Here is a 17,431-nt window from a genome sequence, read left to right as displayed (position 1 = left end):
GGCCAACTCCTTTATTCACTAGTGAGCCCTGTCAACACTGAGGTAATAGAACTGGAAAAACTCATCACTCCACCGTGATATTCAAATATCAAATTGTATTTCATTTGGCAATAATTACACGGTTGCCAAATAAAACTAACGCAAATATAGTACACTAGACAAGGCTTCGAGTCATTCTTTTCTTGAAACAGACTCCTGGGGAGCCTCGAATTGATCCTGTGATTGCTGAGGCATTCCTTCTCTCCTCTGACCCCTTCCCACCCCACCCCTCACGCATGTTCCAGGATGAACTCATCGGCATGCATTTCTGCATTTAGCCTCCTCTAGTTGTATTCCCACAGGTCCTTCCTCATACTCTGCTCCTCCAGAGGAGAGCTATGTTTTATTCATTTCTGAACTCCTCACACCTAGCCAATGTTCTGCATATAAAGTCATCCCTAATATCTACTCCACGGCAGGGACTAGAGATGGAGAAGGAGAAGAAATACAGACCTCACCCTCTGGAAACTCACAGAAAGGGAATATGGGATACAGGCTGCCTGAACAGAATCAAGTAATGAAAGGCCAGTTAGCCTGTGTTTCTTTCTCCTCTTGCCATTCAAGGCTTGCTGTTGTTGTTCAGTTGCTAAGTCCTGTCCAACTCCTTGAGATGCCATGAACTACAGCACACCAGGTTTCCCAGTCCTTCACTATCTCCCAGAGTTTGCTCAAACTCCTGTCCAGTGAGTGACGCCATCTAACAATCTCATCCTTTGTCACCCCCTTCTCCTCCTGCCCTCAATCTTTTTTCCCCAGCATCATGGTCTTTTCCAGTGAGTTGACTCTTTGCATCAGGTGGCCAAAGTACTATGGATTCAGCATCAGCATCAGTCCTTCCAATTAATATTCTGGGTTGACTTCCTTTAGGATTGACTGGTTTGATCTTCTTGCTGTCCAAGGGACTCTCAAGAGTCTTCTCCAGCACCACAGTTGGAAAGCATCAATTCTTCAGCACTCAGCCTTCTTTATGGGCTAACTCTCACATTCATACATGACTACAGGAAAAACAACAGATTTGATTTTATGTATCTTTGTCATCAAAGTGATGGTTCTGCTTTTTAATACTCTGTCTAGCTTTCTCATAGCTTTTCTTCCAAGATGCAAGTGTCTTTTTTGATTTCAAGGCTGCAGTCACCATCCACAGTGATTTTGGAGCCCGAGAAAATAAAGTGTTACTGTTTCCACTTTTTCCCCATCTACTTGCCATGAAGTGATGGGACTTGATGCCATGACCTTAATTTTTTGAATGTTGAGTTTTAAGCTGGGTTTTTTACTCTCCTCTTTCACCCTCATCTAGAGGCTCTTTAGTTCCTCTTCACTTTCTGCCATTAGATTGGTTCAGTTCAGTTCAGTCACTCAGTCGTGTCCAATTCTTTGCCTGGTAGACTGCAGTCCATGGGGTCGCTAGGAGTCGGACACAACTGAGCGACTTCACTTTCACTTTTCACTTTCATGCATCGGAGAAGGAAACGGCAACGCACTCCAGTGTTCTTGCCTGAAGAATCCCAGGGACAGGGAAGCCTGGTGGGCTGCTGTCTATGGGGTCACACAGAGTCAGACATGACTGAAGTGACTTAGCAGCAGCAGCATGTGAGTACAATTGTACAGTAGTTTGAATGTTCTTTGGCATTGCCCTTCTTTGGGATCGGAATGAAAACTAACCTTTTCCAGTCCTGTGGCCACTACTGAGTTTTACAAATTTGCTCATATATTGAGTGCAGCACTTTAACAGCATCATATTTTAGAATTTGAAATAGCTCAGCTGGAATTTCATCACCTCCACTAGCTTTGTTTGTAGTAAGGCTTCCTAAGGCCCACTTGACTTCACATTCCAGGATGTTTGGCTCTAGGTGAGTGGTCACACCATCATGGTCATCTGGGTCATCAAGACCCTTTTTTTATAGTTCCTCTGTGTATTCTTTTCTTTTTTTTTTTTTTTTTGAAGTAAACTGAATTTTTATTCTTCTATATAAAATATAGATATAAGCATAAAATCTCCTTAAAGAGCTTGCAACCCTGAGGCGATGTCCTTGGGTATATAAAGTATACAGCAATAGCAAATGAAATCTGAGCTCCAGGAATGAAAATGGACTTCAAAAACATAATTTAATATTTATGCAATTGCACACATACCAATAGTATTCTATGCCTCATCTAGTCTCTGAATCCAACTACATCAACTGCCTTGCAGTTTGCACACTGGACAGCCTGACTCCCTACATATATTCCATCATACACAATGCCTCCTTTCCAACTGAAATTTAATAAATTAACATGGGATTTACATATAGGGATTTCTATATGGTGAGTGCATTGCCAGAAAGCATAACCAGTTTTTGACAACAGCATCTTCCCACATAAAAACGTTGGCCCTCAGAGGGAAGTTGATACCATCTGACTACAGTAACCTTGAGGGGGGAAGGTTCTTGAGGGTCCCCTGGGATCCTCCAGAAGTGAGGTGTTTCATATAACCTGAGGGCTGCATCAAGGGTCCTCTGTGTATTCCTATCACCTCTTCTTAATCTCTTTTGCTTCTATTAGCGCCTTACTGTTTCTGTCCTTTACAGTGCCCATCTTTGCATGAAATGTTCCCTTGGTGGTGGTGGTTATTGTTCAGTCACTCAGTTGGGTCTGACTCTTTGCGACCCCATGGACTGCAGCATGCCAGGCTTCCCTGTCCTTTGGTATCTCCAATTTTCCTGAAGAGATCACTAGTCTCTCCCATTCTATTGTTTCCCTGTTTCTTTGCATTGTTCACCGTAAGAAGGCTTTCTTCTCTCTCCTTGCTCTTCTCTGGTACCCTGCATTCAGCTGAGTATATCTTTCCCTTTCTCCTTTGCCTTTTGTTTCTCTTTTCTCAGCTATTTCTAAGGCCTCCTCAGATAACCACTTTGCCTTCTTGCATTTTTTTTTCTTGGGGATAGTTTTGGTCACTGCCTCCTGTACAATAAACCTCTGTCCATGGTTCTTCAGGCACTCTGTCTACCAGATCTAATCCCTTGAATCTATTCGTCACCTCCACTGTATGATCACAAGGGATTTGATTTAGGTCATACCTGAATGGTCTAGTGGTTTTCCCTTTCTTCAACTTAAGCCTGAATTTTGTAATAAGGAGTTCATCATCTGAGCCACAGTCATGTCCAGGTCTTGTTTTAGCTAACTGTACAGAGCTTCTCCATCTTTGGCTGCAAAGAATATAATCAGTCTGACTTTGGTATTGACCATCTGGTGATGTCCATGTGTAGAGCTATCTCGTGTTGTTGGAGAGGGTGTTCCCTATGACCAGTGCATTCTCTTGGCAAAACTCTGTTAGCCTTTGCCCTGCTTCATTTTACTCCAAGGCCAAACTTGCCTGTTTCTCCAGGTATCTCCTGACTTCTTACTTTTGCATCCCAACCCCCTATGATGAAAAGGACATCTTTTTTTGGTGTTAATTCTAGAAGGTCTTGTAGATCTTCCCAGAATCAAATCGTTCAACTTCAGCTTCTTCGGCATTAATGGTTGGGGCATAGCCTTGGATTAATGTGATGTTGAATAAACACAAAGAGGAACAAAAGCAGACTTTCTTTTCAGAAATACAAATGTGTATCTTCAGCCCTGACCATTCTTCTGAGTTCCATATTCCTACATCCAAGAGCCTGTTCAATGTGTCAATCTGGTGGGAGTTACAGGGATGAACTGCACGGATTCTAAAACAAGACCGCCTGGGTCTGAATCCCAGCTCCATCACTCCCAAGCTAGAAGACAGCCGGCTTCTTTTGTGGCTCCTCCACACACACACACAACTGTCGTAAGAATTATATGGATGCACATGTGTAAAGGTGCTTAAAACCCAGCCAAGCACACAGTTCACACTGACATGGAGCTTACTGCCATTACCAGCACTGGGACTGCTGTTACTATGTCTGCATGCAAGTTCATGCTATGTCGCTTCAGTCGTGTCCAACTCTTTGCAACACTCTGGACTGCAGCCCTCCAGGCTCCTCTGTCCATGGGATTCTCCAGGCAAGAATACTGGAGAGAGGTTGCCATCTCATCCTCCAGAGGATCTTCCCAATTCAGGAAATCAAACCCGCATCTCTTACATTTCCTGCACTGGCAGGCGGGTTCTTTACCACTAGTGCCACCTGGGAAGCCTGTTACTGTGTCTATGGAGCATCTATAACTTGCCCAAAACAGAATTCATGGTTGTCCTCCCAAACCCCTTCCTCCCTTCTCAGAAAACAGCACCACTGTCCATCCAGCTGTTTCAGCCTAAAACCAGAGAAATCATTACTTCTCCTTCTTCTCACACTCCAGCTTCTAGCATCAAAAGTATACTGACTTTGACCATATACCATCATCCCGCCAACTATCTCCCCTAGCCCAAACCCCTGCCATCTCTCCCCAGGCGACAGTAAGAAATGCCCATCTCCCCACTTTCAATACTCCCCACTCCACAGCCCTACTGCTAATTCTCCCTCCAAGAAAACTGCAATCAGATGCTATTCCCTTGATGCAAGGCTCCCTGTAGTTTCCCATCACATTCAGAGTAGCGTCTTCACACACCCTTGCCCCCTTAGCTCACAAGGGTCCCCCTAGTTGCTGGCCCTCCAGTATCACTTGCCACCACCTTCTCCCTTCCTTGCCTTGTTCTAAACACTCTCCCCTTGCCATGTCTTGGCCACCTCAGACCACTGCTGTTGCTCCTGTCGCAAGACAGTACCATACAATCCTCTGAAGTCTGGACTCAGAGGTCGAGCTACCCACATTCAAATACTGTCCCTATCACATTTTAGCTCTGTCTGCAAGCACACAGTTGTTCAGCTGTGTCCGACTCTTTGCAACCCCACGGACTGCAGTCCCCCAGGCTCCACTGTCCATGGAATTTTCTAGGCAAGAATACTGGAGTGGGCTTCCATTTCCTACTCCAAGGGATCTTCCCAACCCAAGCATAAGAACCCACATCTCCTGCATTGGTAGACGGGTTCTTTATCACTGAGCCACCTGGGAAGCCATGAGCATATCCCTAATATTTCTGTGCACCGGTATCCTCATCTATAACAAAAAATGGAGATATGAACACACATCTCAGAAGTTTGTAAAAATCTAATTTAGTGTTTAGAAGAATGCCTCACATAGTTAGCTCTAGGTTAGGGTTTACTGCTATGATTATGCCTGCCTGAAAATTTCTTACCTCAGGTTCTTCCTCTCACTTCCATCAATTCAAAGCCACCTCCTCTGAAATTTATTCCCTGATGGACCCCATGTCAAACAACCTGCTCTGTACTCCCACTGTTGTTCTTATCTTCCTTGACTTCACTGCACTTACCACCATCTGAAATAACATTATGTACTTATTCTTTGATGCCTGATACCCCCTGGACCATGAGCTCCACCAGGTTGGCGACTTTGTCTACTTGCTGCTCTATCTGTAGTTCTGACTCAGAACCTGACTTTGAAAATACACATCTCCTATACAGGTCAGTGGACCGGCCAGAGTTTCTTAATAACAATACTTAGCCAGCCTTTCATTTTCGTGATTGCGTCTGAGCCTCAAAAAAGAAACAGTACATATACTATCATCTCCCATTTTAGGGAGAAAAAGAAAGTTCCCAGCTTGGGTGACTTCTCTTTGGACACAAGCTAGTAACAATCAGAAACAAAAATCAGAACCCTTGCTTTCTAAGGCTCTTCAAACTTGGATGGAAGGGTATTGGGCCCCTGAGCTGAATTTACATAAGTGTTTGTATTCAATTTCCTGAATAAATACACCCTAGGGGCGCCCAATAGTCTTCCTTTCAAAGTTCTTAACAAACACTTGCTCCTGAATTAGAGAAGTTTCATAGTATACACTAACTCATCAAAAATGCACCAACCTCTGGCAAGCCAAGAAAGTCAAGCAGTAACATATGATGAGGTGATATTCCAAACTGACAGATCAACAATCCCTAAAACACAGAGTGTCTGTGTTGAGTATACTGTGCTCATTCCAGGACGCTTTCTCTACAACACCAGACAAGAGGGCGTTTTAATTGCTGAGAACATTCTGATACTGATACCAGTGATTTCTTGACCCCTGTCCACCAAGCTCAGAGACAAGAATTCAGATCTGTGGTCCGGTTCAAGTGTTGTCCGTGATTAGATGGGCGGAAGAAGGAGAGAAGGCAAAATTTTGAAAACATTCCCCTACCTACAAGACCTCTGTCAGATGGCCGCTGGTCACCACATTCTCAGAATAACCGACTGGCTTAAGTCTTCTCCTGGCAAGGCTACCTCTCACAACGCTCCCGGCCCTGGGAAATACCCATTAGGGAGGTCAGAGATCGTTATGCCTTCATTTTACACAAAAAAAGGAAATTGAGGCAGCAAGTGGCCATCCCTTCAGCTCGCCCTCTGTATCTGGAAGCTGCGGGGACCCCAAAGGAAGCCCAGATGTGCGGGGGTCTCTGCAGGAACCCTGCACCGCTGACTCAACATGTCAAACTCCAGGGCAGATGGAATTCAGTCCTCTCTACGAGGAAGAAAGGAAAGAGGCTCTTCCCTTGGACTCCCCGTTCTCTGGCCTCCACTGTGGTCCCAAGGGAGACCGTGCGAGTCTCCCAGGGCGCGGCCTCGCCTGCTCGCACTGCCGCCCAGCCTGCCACGGAGAGTGCGCTCCCGCCCCGGGCGGGTACCTGTCCCGTCACCGCGTTCGGCGGCTCCCCGGACCGCCCCAGGGGCGGAACCCAAGGCCACCACCGACTCCTGGGGTGCGGACAGCTGGGCGAGCCCCGGAGGCCCAAGCAGCTTCAGGAATCCTCAGAAACTTACAGTTTTCCTACCGCGTACGCGTCACGGCGAGGTGACGTCAGAGGACCCGGCGCCTGGGCAGGTCAGGCCGCGGGGCACCGCCCCCCGCGCAACGGCGGGAGACACGCCCCTTCCTCAACGGCCCCGCCCCGCCGCGGGGCCCTGGGCGCGGAGCAGGCGCAGACGGCCCGCGTGGCTGCCTCCGGGAGGGCTTCCCAAACCAGGCCGCCGAGGGCGGGGGCTGCTTGAGAGAGCTGTGCTCTAGCCGTGGGGCCGGGGGCGAGGCAACAATGGGAGTGGGCAAAGACCCTGGGAACACAGCAAACAGGGTGTCGCCAAGGGGCTGGGCGCCAGAGTTGTGAAGTAAATTTTCCACAGACTTTGCCTTTCTTCCCTCACGTGTTCGTTAAAAGTTCTCCACGTGCGGAAGCAGCCATTTGTTCTCCATCAGGTGCTGCGGCCCCCTTCGCCGGGAGCGCTCAGGTCTCCCACCAGCCCTTGCTCCTATGCCGCCCCGCCCCGACTCCGCCCCAAGGCTTCGGCCCCGCCCATGCCGAGTATGCTCCTCCCCAACCAGACCACCCCCTCCGTTGGCCCCGCCCCCTGGGGTCCGCCCTTCCGGCTCCAACTGGAGGCAGGACCGGCGCCGCGCGACCCCGCCCTGTCCTGGCGGCTGTTCTAACGTTTTCCTTGAGTTTTTAGTCTTTCCCTTTCCTACTAGATTTCCAACTTTTGCACAGGTTCCACTATATTGGCTTTAACAGACGATGATCTGTATAAACAAAATATTTACACGTCTTCGCTCGTGTAAACTTTCCACCTCTTCCTCACCAGGTGACATTTTCCTGCGCCAACCCGGGTCTCTGCTATTTTATGCTCTTTTCTGGTTAAAAGATGGCTTAGTCAAAGGAAAACTGAAGGCTCGAAGAACCGACAGCAATATATTAAACATTTATTTCTGCCTTGTAGGATTTTTCTATTAGTCTTACAGTCAGAAAGAAAAATAATAATAACACTTTATCCTAAAAAGTGGCTCAAACAACTACGTCTTGGGGAGAAATAAAGAATGGGGAAAAGAGGTCTTGGAAGTAGATGCCAAGGAGGAAGTACGGAAGAGAGAAAGGATCACTTTTTAAAACTTGGAATCAGGACAAATAGCTAGATCAAGCGTGGAATTTTGCCAGACAGCTCCAGTGTAAATAAAACCTGAAACAATGGTTTGTTTACACTCTCATTGAAAATACTGTAGTATTTTCATAGGAAAGAGTGATGACGATGACGGGGACTGTTAGCCTTTAACTCTTGACATCTGGGCTGGTTAAAAATAAACGTATTATTCAGGAAAAATACACTTAAGTAATTAAAGTTTAAAAAAGTTTCTGACTTGGATATTATTTGTATGGTTTACCTTACTATATCATACAAAGTTTTAATTGGGCTTCCCTGGTAGCTCAGACAGTAGAGAATCTGCCTGCAATGCAGGATCAGGGACCCATGTTCGATCCCTGGGTCAGGAAGATCCCCTGGCGAAGGAAATGGCAACTCACTCCAATATTCTTGCCTGGAGAATTCCATGGACAGAGGACCGTGGCCGGGTGTAGTTCATGCGGTCGCCAAGAGTCAGAAACGACTAGGGACTAAAACACACAAGTTTAAATGATCAATATCATAACATGAAAGAAATTTATAAAGTTTGTAGATAGAAATTTTAACAAAAATAAGGTTTTTGTTCTGTGGAGCAGAGTTATAGAAAAATTAGCACTTTTCAAAATTCCACATATTAGAAAAAAATCTAAAATTCTACATATTGAAAAAATAGCAATATTTGTATTTTTCCTTGTTAAACAACAATTTAAGAAAACTTTCAGTTGTTAATTTCATTAATTACATGCTTATAAAATGTTTTATGTATATCATCCCAAAATTGGAATTCTTTTTTTTTCCCCATTTATTTTTATTAGTTGGAGGCTAATTACTTTACAATATTGTAGTGGGTTTTGTCATACATTGACATGAATCAGCCATGGATTTACATGTATTCCCCATCCCGATCCCCCGTCCCCCCTCCCTCTCCACCCGATCCCTCTGGGTCTTCCCAGTGCACCAGCCCGGAGCACTCGTCTCGTGCATCCAACCTGGGCTGGTGCTCTGCTTCACCCTTGATAATGTACATGTTTCAATGCTGTTCTCGCTAAACATCCCACCCTCGCCTTCTCCCACAGAGTTCAAAATTCTGTTCTGTACATCTGTGTCTCTTTTTCTGTTTTGCATATAGGGTTATCATTACCATCTTTCTAAATTCTAAAGGAAGCTGTGGTACATATACACCATGGAATATTACTCAGCCATTAAAAAGAATTCATTTGAATCAGTTCTAATGAGATGGATGAAACTCAAGCCCATTATACAGAGTGAAGTAAGCCAGAAAGATAAAGACCAATACAGTATACTAACGCATATATATGGAATTCTTTTTTAATGAGATTCAAGATACACCTATGGGCATGTACCATATGTAAACATCATCTGTCTTGATGGAGTGGAAATGATCAAGAAGACATACCAAATGCACTAAAAATATTACAATACAAAATACCTTTGTTCTTCTGTCCATGGAATTTTCCAGGCAAGAAGACTGGCGTGGGTTGCCACTTCCTTCTCCTGACCCAGGGATTGAACCTAAGTCTCCTGTGTCTCTTGCAATGGCAAGCAGATTCTTTACCACTGTGCCAGGTGGGAAGCCCATCTCTTAAAAAAAAAGATCTAGTCTCTCTTCAAGTCAAGTTCTATTATTGATTGCCTCTGCTAATAACTGCCAGCCTTTCTTGGCACTTAGATCTAAATCACTGGTCAGTACTCTATGTGAAATCTTTATTTACTCTTCACAAAAACTCTTCAATCTAGGTACTATTTTTACTTGCTTAAAGATGAGGGTAAAAGTGAGGTTGAGTATTTGCCTCAGGTCACAAGCTTAAAGTTATCTGACTCCCAATTTCAGCGTTAAATATTTTCCTGGAGAAATCCAAGGAAGGGAGAATATATGTATATGTGTGGCTGAGTCACTTTGCTGTACAGCAGAAGCTAACCCAACACTGTAATGTTGGGTTCAGGCAATTTGTAATCAGTTAAAGCAATATAATAAGGCCAAATTAAAGTTAGATTTTAAAATCTGATTTCACAAACTCAGATCCAGTTGCATCTAGGCCTAAAACCTGAGATAGGGCTTAGCTCACTGAGGTGTTCCATTTGGTTCGATTTAAATATTTATAAATTTTTGAATTGATATCAGAAGATAACATTCAAAAAGCAAGTCTTGGGACTTCCCTGGTGGTCCAGTGGCTGAAACTCTGCACTCCCAATGCAAGGGGTCCAGGGTTTGCTCTTTGGGTCAGAGAACTAGACCCCATATACTGAAACTAAGAAAGAGCCCACCTGCCACAAGGAAGATCAAAGATACTACATGCCATAACTAAGACCCAGCACAGCCAGTTAAAATAAATTACTTAAAAATTTTAATTACCAGAAAATTTAAAAAGAAAAAGAAAAGCAAATATTTTGACTTCTTCCAAAAAAATCAAAAGGCTCTGATGATGTTAGTCCCCCAGTCAACCCAGTTCAAAGACATATAGATGGTTCCTGTTTTCTCATCTCCTCACTTGGTTGCTATTTAACCTACCACATGGCCCTGAAGACACTTGAGTTTATGAAGATCTTGAGAGTGAAGTCTTTAGCTTAAGAAAGATACTGTTGTTGTTACTGTTGTTGTTCAGTTGCTAAGTCATATCTGACTTTTTGTGACCCCCATGAACTGCAGTATGCCAGACCTCCCTGTCCCTCAGTATCCTGGAGTTAAGAAAGACCATAAAACCTGCAAAATAAGCAACTTTGCTCAGAAACCCAGTAATGCTCTAAGTGAATTAATAATTTTCAGTAGCTATATTTTTTTCATTGTGTCTGTATGTGTCTCCTAGAGAATAAACTTTTTGTACATTAGAGAGTTTTCCAAAAAGATACATCTTTTTGGTATTAAAACAACAACAAAAAATACTTAAGAAAAATTGAAGTGCAAAATAGAAGACTGGGTGCACACTATGGCCGGGCGTATGGGACTGTGGTCTTGATTGCATTCACAGAACGCACAGGCTTACCCAGCAGAGAGTCACAGAAGTTTCTTTCCTTCCCTTGGCCTCTGTTCTCAGGTAGCAACATGGGAAAAGGAAAATTAATTATCTTGTTAGTTATCACGTTCACATTTTGTTCTATACCACAAATGGTAGTCTCATCACCTTTAAGTTATACTTAAAAGTGAGCTCTGAGGCTGTATAGAATGTGGGTATTTAATTAGTCTATTATTTGGGAGAGGTTCTCTTGTCTAGTCATATGGTGACAGTGAAAAGTGAAGTCAGCCGTATCCGACTCTTTGCAACCCCATGGACTGTAGTCTACCAGGCTCCTCCTTCCATGGGATTTTCCAGGCAAGAATACTGGAGTGGGTTGTCATTTCCTTCTCCAGAAGATCTTCCCAACCCAGGGATTGAACCTGGGTCTCCTGCACTGTTGGCAGATGGTTTACCATCTGAGCCACCAGAGAAGTCAATCATATGCTAAGTACTGCCATTGACATTAGTCAGGATTAGATAATGACTGCCATTGACATTAGTCAGGATTAGGTATGGTTGCAAGATAAAACCTCTGATATAACAGGTTTAAACAAGTCTGAAGATAATCTCTTAAGGTGTAAAAATGTCTGGATGTAGGTAGTCCAGTGGGACCAGTTCACCCATGCTGGTGACAGGGATTCAGGCTTTTCACATTTTGTTGCTCAGTCATACTTAACCTACATTCCCAAAGTTATCATCCAAAATGGCAGCCAGGCTACAGGACTGCCTCCCCCCCCCCCCCCCCACCTCCCTGCCAGTTGGCAGGAAGAAAATTCAGAATATACAGCAGTTATACTCCATAAAGGTCATTTTTCCCAAGAAGATTTTCTCAGCTAATTAAGCAACTAGACTGATAATTTCTCAATTCAATTAAAACCTACTTATAATAGATGTCAATCATTGAAATACTTTAAAATGCATTCATGGTATATGCATTCCCAACATGTCTATTATCATCATTGTTCTTAAATCTAGGGACAGTGATTCTCCATCTTGGTGACATTTGAAAGCTGTGTAAACTTTAAAATGTAAAGCAGGGGGGCTTCCCCGAGTGGTCTAGTGGTAAATAATCCACCTGCCAATGCAGGAGACACAGGTTTGATCTCTGATCTGGGAAGATCCTACATGCCACAGAGCAACTAAGCCTGTGGACCACAGCTATTGAGCATGTGCTCCAGAGCCTGGGAACTAAAACTATTGAACCCACTTGCCACAACTACTAAAGTCTGCATGCTAGAGCCCATGCTCATGACAAGAGACGCTAGCACACTGCAAAGAAGAGCAACCCCCACTTGACATAACTAGAGAAAAGGCCCACCCAGCAAGAAAGATCCATCACAGACAAAAACAAGTAAATAAATAAAATTATTAAAATATAAAGCAGAGATGTCTCTGGTGGTCCAGTGGTTAAGACTCTGCACTTCGACTGAAGGGAGCAAGGGTTCAATCCCTGCTGAGGGGAACTAAGATCCCTCATGCCACTAGGCCAAATGAGAATGAAAATAAATAAATAATAAAACATAAAGCATTTCTCAGGTGATGCAGCTGGTCCAGGATCCATGCTCGAAGAACAGTTGCAAAGGCAAAAGAGGGACTGACAGTTGGGGAGCTGGAGGGGAGCTTTTGGGGGGGGATCCACATGAGTTGTAGGTTGCATCAATGGCTCACCTATACACAGGGCCCCAAGGAGTATGTGTGTTCAAGGAAGCTAGGTGTTTCAATTTGGAAATATCTAGCTAACCCCATTTAACCCCAGGATTAAACTTGGGTTAAACTTGATCCAGAGGCATGAGGCTTTATATCTGTGAAAGGATTGCACAGACCCATGGGCAGGGGTGACCAGGTGTGGCAGCCACATGGCACTGAAGTCTAGAGAGATGGTTCCCCATTGTTTTGTGGTTTGTGTACAACCCAAGGGAGGGAATAGGAACCAGGAAAGTAGATTGATGGTAGCATTTTCTGCCTCTCTAGGGTAGAAGCTAAGTCAGATTGGATTTAATTTAGAAAAATTAAAGAAATGTGGTAGTTCTTGTGAATTGGGTATCATGGGACTAAATTATGGATGTGAAAAAAGTTGAAATATGTGCAGGAAATACCCTATTGTTGTTGTCCAGTCACTCAGTCATGTCCAACTCTTCGGGACCCCAGGAACTGCAGCACACCAGGCCTCCCTGTCCGTCACCAACTCCCAGAGTTTGCTCAAACTCATGTCCATTGTGGACAAGGCAATGGCAACCCACTCCAGTATTCTTGCCTGGAGAATCCCAGGGATGGGGGAGCCTGGTGGGCTGCAGTCCATGGTGTCGCTAAGAGTTGGACACGACTGAGCGACTTCACTCTCACTTTTCATTTTCACGCATTGGAGAAGGAAACGGCAACCCACTCCAGTGTTCTTGCCTGGAGAATCCCAGGGATGGGGGAGCCTGGTGGGCTGCCATCTATGGGGGTTGCACAGAGTTGGACACGACTGAAGCGACTTAGCAGCAGCAGCAGCAGCATGTCCATTGAGTCGATGATGCCATCCAACCATCTCATCCTCTGTCGTCCCCTTCTGCTCCTGTTTCAATCTTTCCCAGCATTAGGGTCTGTTCCAATGAGTCAGCTCTTCACATCAGGTGGCCAAAGTATTAGAGCTTCAGTTTCAGCATCAGTCCTTCCAATGAATATTCAGGGTTGATTTCCTTTAGGACTGACTGGTTTGATCTCCTTGCTGTCCAAGGGACTCTCAAAGAGTCTTCCCCAACACCACAGTTGGAAAGCATCGATCCTTCAGCACTCAGCCTTTTTTATTGTCCAGCTCTCACCTCTGTACATGACTACGGGGAAAACCACAGCTTTGACTATATGGACCTTTGTTGGCAAAGTAATGTCTCTGCTCTTTAATACACTGTCTAAATTTGTCATTGCTTCTCTACCAAGGAGCAAGCACCTTTCAATTTCATGGCCGCAGTCACCATCTACAGTGATTTTGGAACACCCCCCCCCCCCCAAAAATAAAATAAAGTCTGCCACTGTTTCCATTGTTTCCTCATCTATTTGCATGAAGTGATGGGACCAGATGCAATGATCTTCATTTTTTGAATACTGCATTTTAAGCCAGCTTTTTCACTCTCCTCTTTCACCTTCATCAAGAGGCTCTTTAACTCCTCTTCGTTTTCTGCCATAAAATGAAAGTGAAAGTTGCTCAGTCATGTCCAACTCTTTGCGACCCCATGGACTGTACAGTCCATGGAATTCTCCAGGCCAGAATACTGGAGTGGGCAGTGGTTCCTTTCTCTAGTGGATCTTCCCAACCCAGGGATCAAACTGGGGTCTCCTGAACTGCAGGAGGATTCTTTACCATCTGAGCTACCAAGGAATCCCCTTCTGCCATAAGGGTGGTGTCATCTGCATATCTGAGATTGTTGATATTTCTCCCCACAATCTTGATTCCAGCTTGTACTTCATCAGCGCTTTGAATGATGTACTCTGCATATAAGTTAAATAAGTTGGGTGACAATATACAGCCTTGATGTACTCCTTTCCAAATTTTGAACCAGTCTAGTTCCATATCTAGTTCTAATTGTTGCTTGTTGACCTGCATACAGGTTTCTCAAGAGATAGGTAAAGTGGTCTGGTATCCCCATCTCTTTAAGAATTTTCCCCAATTTTTTGTGATCCACACAGTCAAAAGCTTTAGTGTAGTCAATGAAGCAAAAGTAGAAATAACCTATAAGGGAAAAGAATCTTAACTTATATAAGTGAATTACTTTGCTGTAACAACTGAAATTAAAACAACATTGTAAATCAGTTATATTTCAACTTTTAAAAGTCCATAGGCAGCATATTTAAAAGCAGAGACATTACTTTGCCAACAAAGGTCCATCTAGTCAAGGCTATGGTTTTTCCAGTAGTCATGCATGGATGTGAGAGTTGGATTATAAAGAAAGCTAAGCACCAAAGAATTGATGCTTTTGAACTGTGGTGTTGGAGAAGACTCTTGAGAGTCCCTTGGACTGCAAGGAGATCCAACCAGTCCATCCTAAAGGAGAACTCAATCCTGAGTGTTCATTGGAAGGACTGATATTGAAGCTGAAACTCCAATACTTTGGCCACCTGATTGAAGAGCTGACTCATTTGAAAAGACCCTGATGCTGGGAAAGATTGAAGGCAGGAGGAGAAGGGGACAACAGAGGATGAGATGGTTGGATGGCATCACCGACTCGATGGACATGAGTTTGGGTAAGCTCCGGGAGTTGGTGATGGACAGGGAGGCCTGGCGTGCTGCAGTCCATGGGGTCATAAAAACTCGGACACGACTGAGCAACTGAACTGAACTGAACCGAAAAACCCTGTAGTGAATTCTGTGACACATCGCTTAGCTCCCTCTTTAGAAAGCAATGGCAACCCACTCCCGTACTCTTGCCTGGGAAATCCCATGGACGGAGGAGCCTGGTAGGCTATAGTCCATGGGGTCGCAAAGAGTCGGACACAACTGAGCGACTTCATTTTCACTTTTCACTTTCATGCACTGGAGAAGGAAATGGCATCCCACTCCAGTATTCTTGCCTGGAGAATCCCAGGGACGGGAGTCTGGTGGGCTGCCGTCTGTGGGGTCACACAGACATGACTGAAGCGACTTAGCAGCAGCAGCAGGATGGAGACACTCATCCAGCTTCCAGACATGCGAGCTTGGGATGGATCCCAGCTGTATCCCTCACCAGGAATTTCCCTTACCTGCAGGAATCAGTCTTGCTCAAGCCTAGTCTTCTCCTTGGAGACAGCTCACATCCCATGACTTCTTATTGTGAGTGAGGAGGTCTGGCCACCTGGTAGGACTAAGACTCCGTGCTTCCAATGCAGAAGGTGCAGGTTTGACCCCTGGTCAGGGAACTGAGACCCTACATATCATGGGGCATGCCAAAAAAATTTTTAAAACAAAAAGATGTGATAACCCTGAATAGGCATTTCAGCTCCCGAACTCCCCATGGGGTCAGTTGCAGCCTGGGATGAATCTGCTTGGCTCCTCAACACCCCCTCTTCCCATCCCTCCTCCACTTCACTCTCTTACAGGTGCAGTTTCCCAGCTGAATGCTGCATGCAAATCTCAGGGTTTGGGTGACTATTTCTTAGGGGAGTCTATCTCTGATCATCTTAAAGCTGATTATGTCATTCCTCTGCTTAAAATTCTTTGCCTCCAGACCATTTAGTCCCTGCAGTGGTTAAGACTCCACACTTCCACTGTAGGGGGCACAGGTTCAATCCCTGGTTGGGGAATGAAGATTCACATGCCATGTGATGCAGCCAAAAAATATATATTTTTTAAAGTATTAACTCTAATTTGGCCTACAAAGGCTTTCCTAGGCTGGTTCCAATCCATCTCTCTGTCCTCAGTTTGCTCTGTCACCACTGACTCGGCCCTTTGGACAACATGTATCTGTATCCTCAAGCTCTCTAGATTCCTTCTTTGGGTGTGATCATCTCTCTTCCCAGGATAAATATCCCACCTTCTGCTTATCCTTCTGTTCTGCCTTGGATCAGATATCAGCTCCTCTGAGAAGTCTTCTCATTGTTTCCCCAACACCACCATGCAACCCTTGATGAAAATTTACCATCTAGTCTTGAAACTTACTTGTTTACTTTATTTGACCCTCCTACTAAATTGTGAGTTCCTTTAGGCAAAGACTAAATTCTGGGTCTGTATGCCATCTTCAGTGGATTTTAGATTTTCAACACATTTTTGGTGAATGAATGAATAATAAATACAAGGATAACCCAGGCACTGTAAAAAGCAAAGTATTAAACACTAAAAAATTTTTTGCTATACTTGGTTCTTGGCATCTTCTATTTAGAATATAATGTATTTCTTTAGCAGAATCTATAATTTTTTAAAAATCTTTTTTTGTGTGTGTGTTCTAGACAGCTATGTGGACCAGTAAAACAAATTGAGGCAAACACTTGAAGGTGAAATGAAATCCAAACCTCAGATCTGTAGTTAGTTTTATGTTTGTAAAAAAGAATTGGGGCGGAATGGTGTAGAAATGCCAGCGATTTCAGGAGAAGGGGTGATGGCAGCGAGTGCCCATTAAAAGTTGGTTGGCTGGTAAGAGACTAGAAATTTTATTCCCATTCCCAAGAGGCTTATTTTTTATCTTTCTTTTTCACATGGTAAAGTGGTGAATTAAACTGCAAAGTTAATTCTTGTCGCTAAGAAAAGGATTGGAAATGTATTAATTAAGGATTGCTGAGCATTTAAATTTTATTCATGAAAACAAAAACTTTTACATAATTAAACAATTGTTTGTTCTCTTTTACAGCTTTATGTTATTATAATATTATAATTTAACATCAATAGTTTAGACTCTTAGGTTCCAGAGACTTGGATGACTGTTTTAAAGTAAGAGTTATGTTTATTGATATATTTGATTTTGTGAATTATGATCCTGGAGTTCCCTTGAGAGATGATGTTCTCTTTTCTTCAA

General features: G+C 44.0%; 1 protein-coding gene across 4 annotated transcripts in view; it reads right to left on the bottom strand.

Moving 5' to 3' along the window:
* ZNF438 (zinc finger protein 438) overlaps nucleotides 1-6,918 on the bottom strand; it is a 184,512-nt gene extending 177,594 nt beyond the window's left edge. For 2 of the 4 annotated variants that reach the window (XM_061126348.1, XM_061126341.1), the window contains exon 1: nucleotides 6,832-6,918. The gene's annotated coding sequence lies outside the window, so the exon portion shown is untranslated. Of the gene's footprint in view, nucleotides 1-6,211; nucleotides 6,315-6,695; nucleotides 6,799-6,831 lie in introns of those variants that run through there. The other 2 variants (XM_061126342.1, XM_061126344.1) reach the window with 2 other exon arrangements.
* Nucleotides 6,919-17,431: the final 10,513 nt, after the last annotated feature.

This window comes from Dama dama, chromosome 23 (genome assembly GCF_033118175.1).
Source record: "Dama dama isolate Ldn47 chromosome 23, ASM3311817v1, whole genome shotgun sequence".
In the NCBI taxonomy this organism is placed as follows: Eukaryota; Metazoa; Chordata; class Mammalia; order Artiodactyla; family Cervidae; genus Dama; species Dama dama.
Note: the sequence above shows the minus strand (reverse complement) of the source record. Positions and strands in the feature narration are given on the sequence as shown.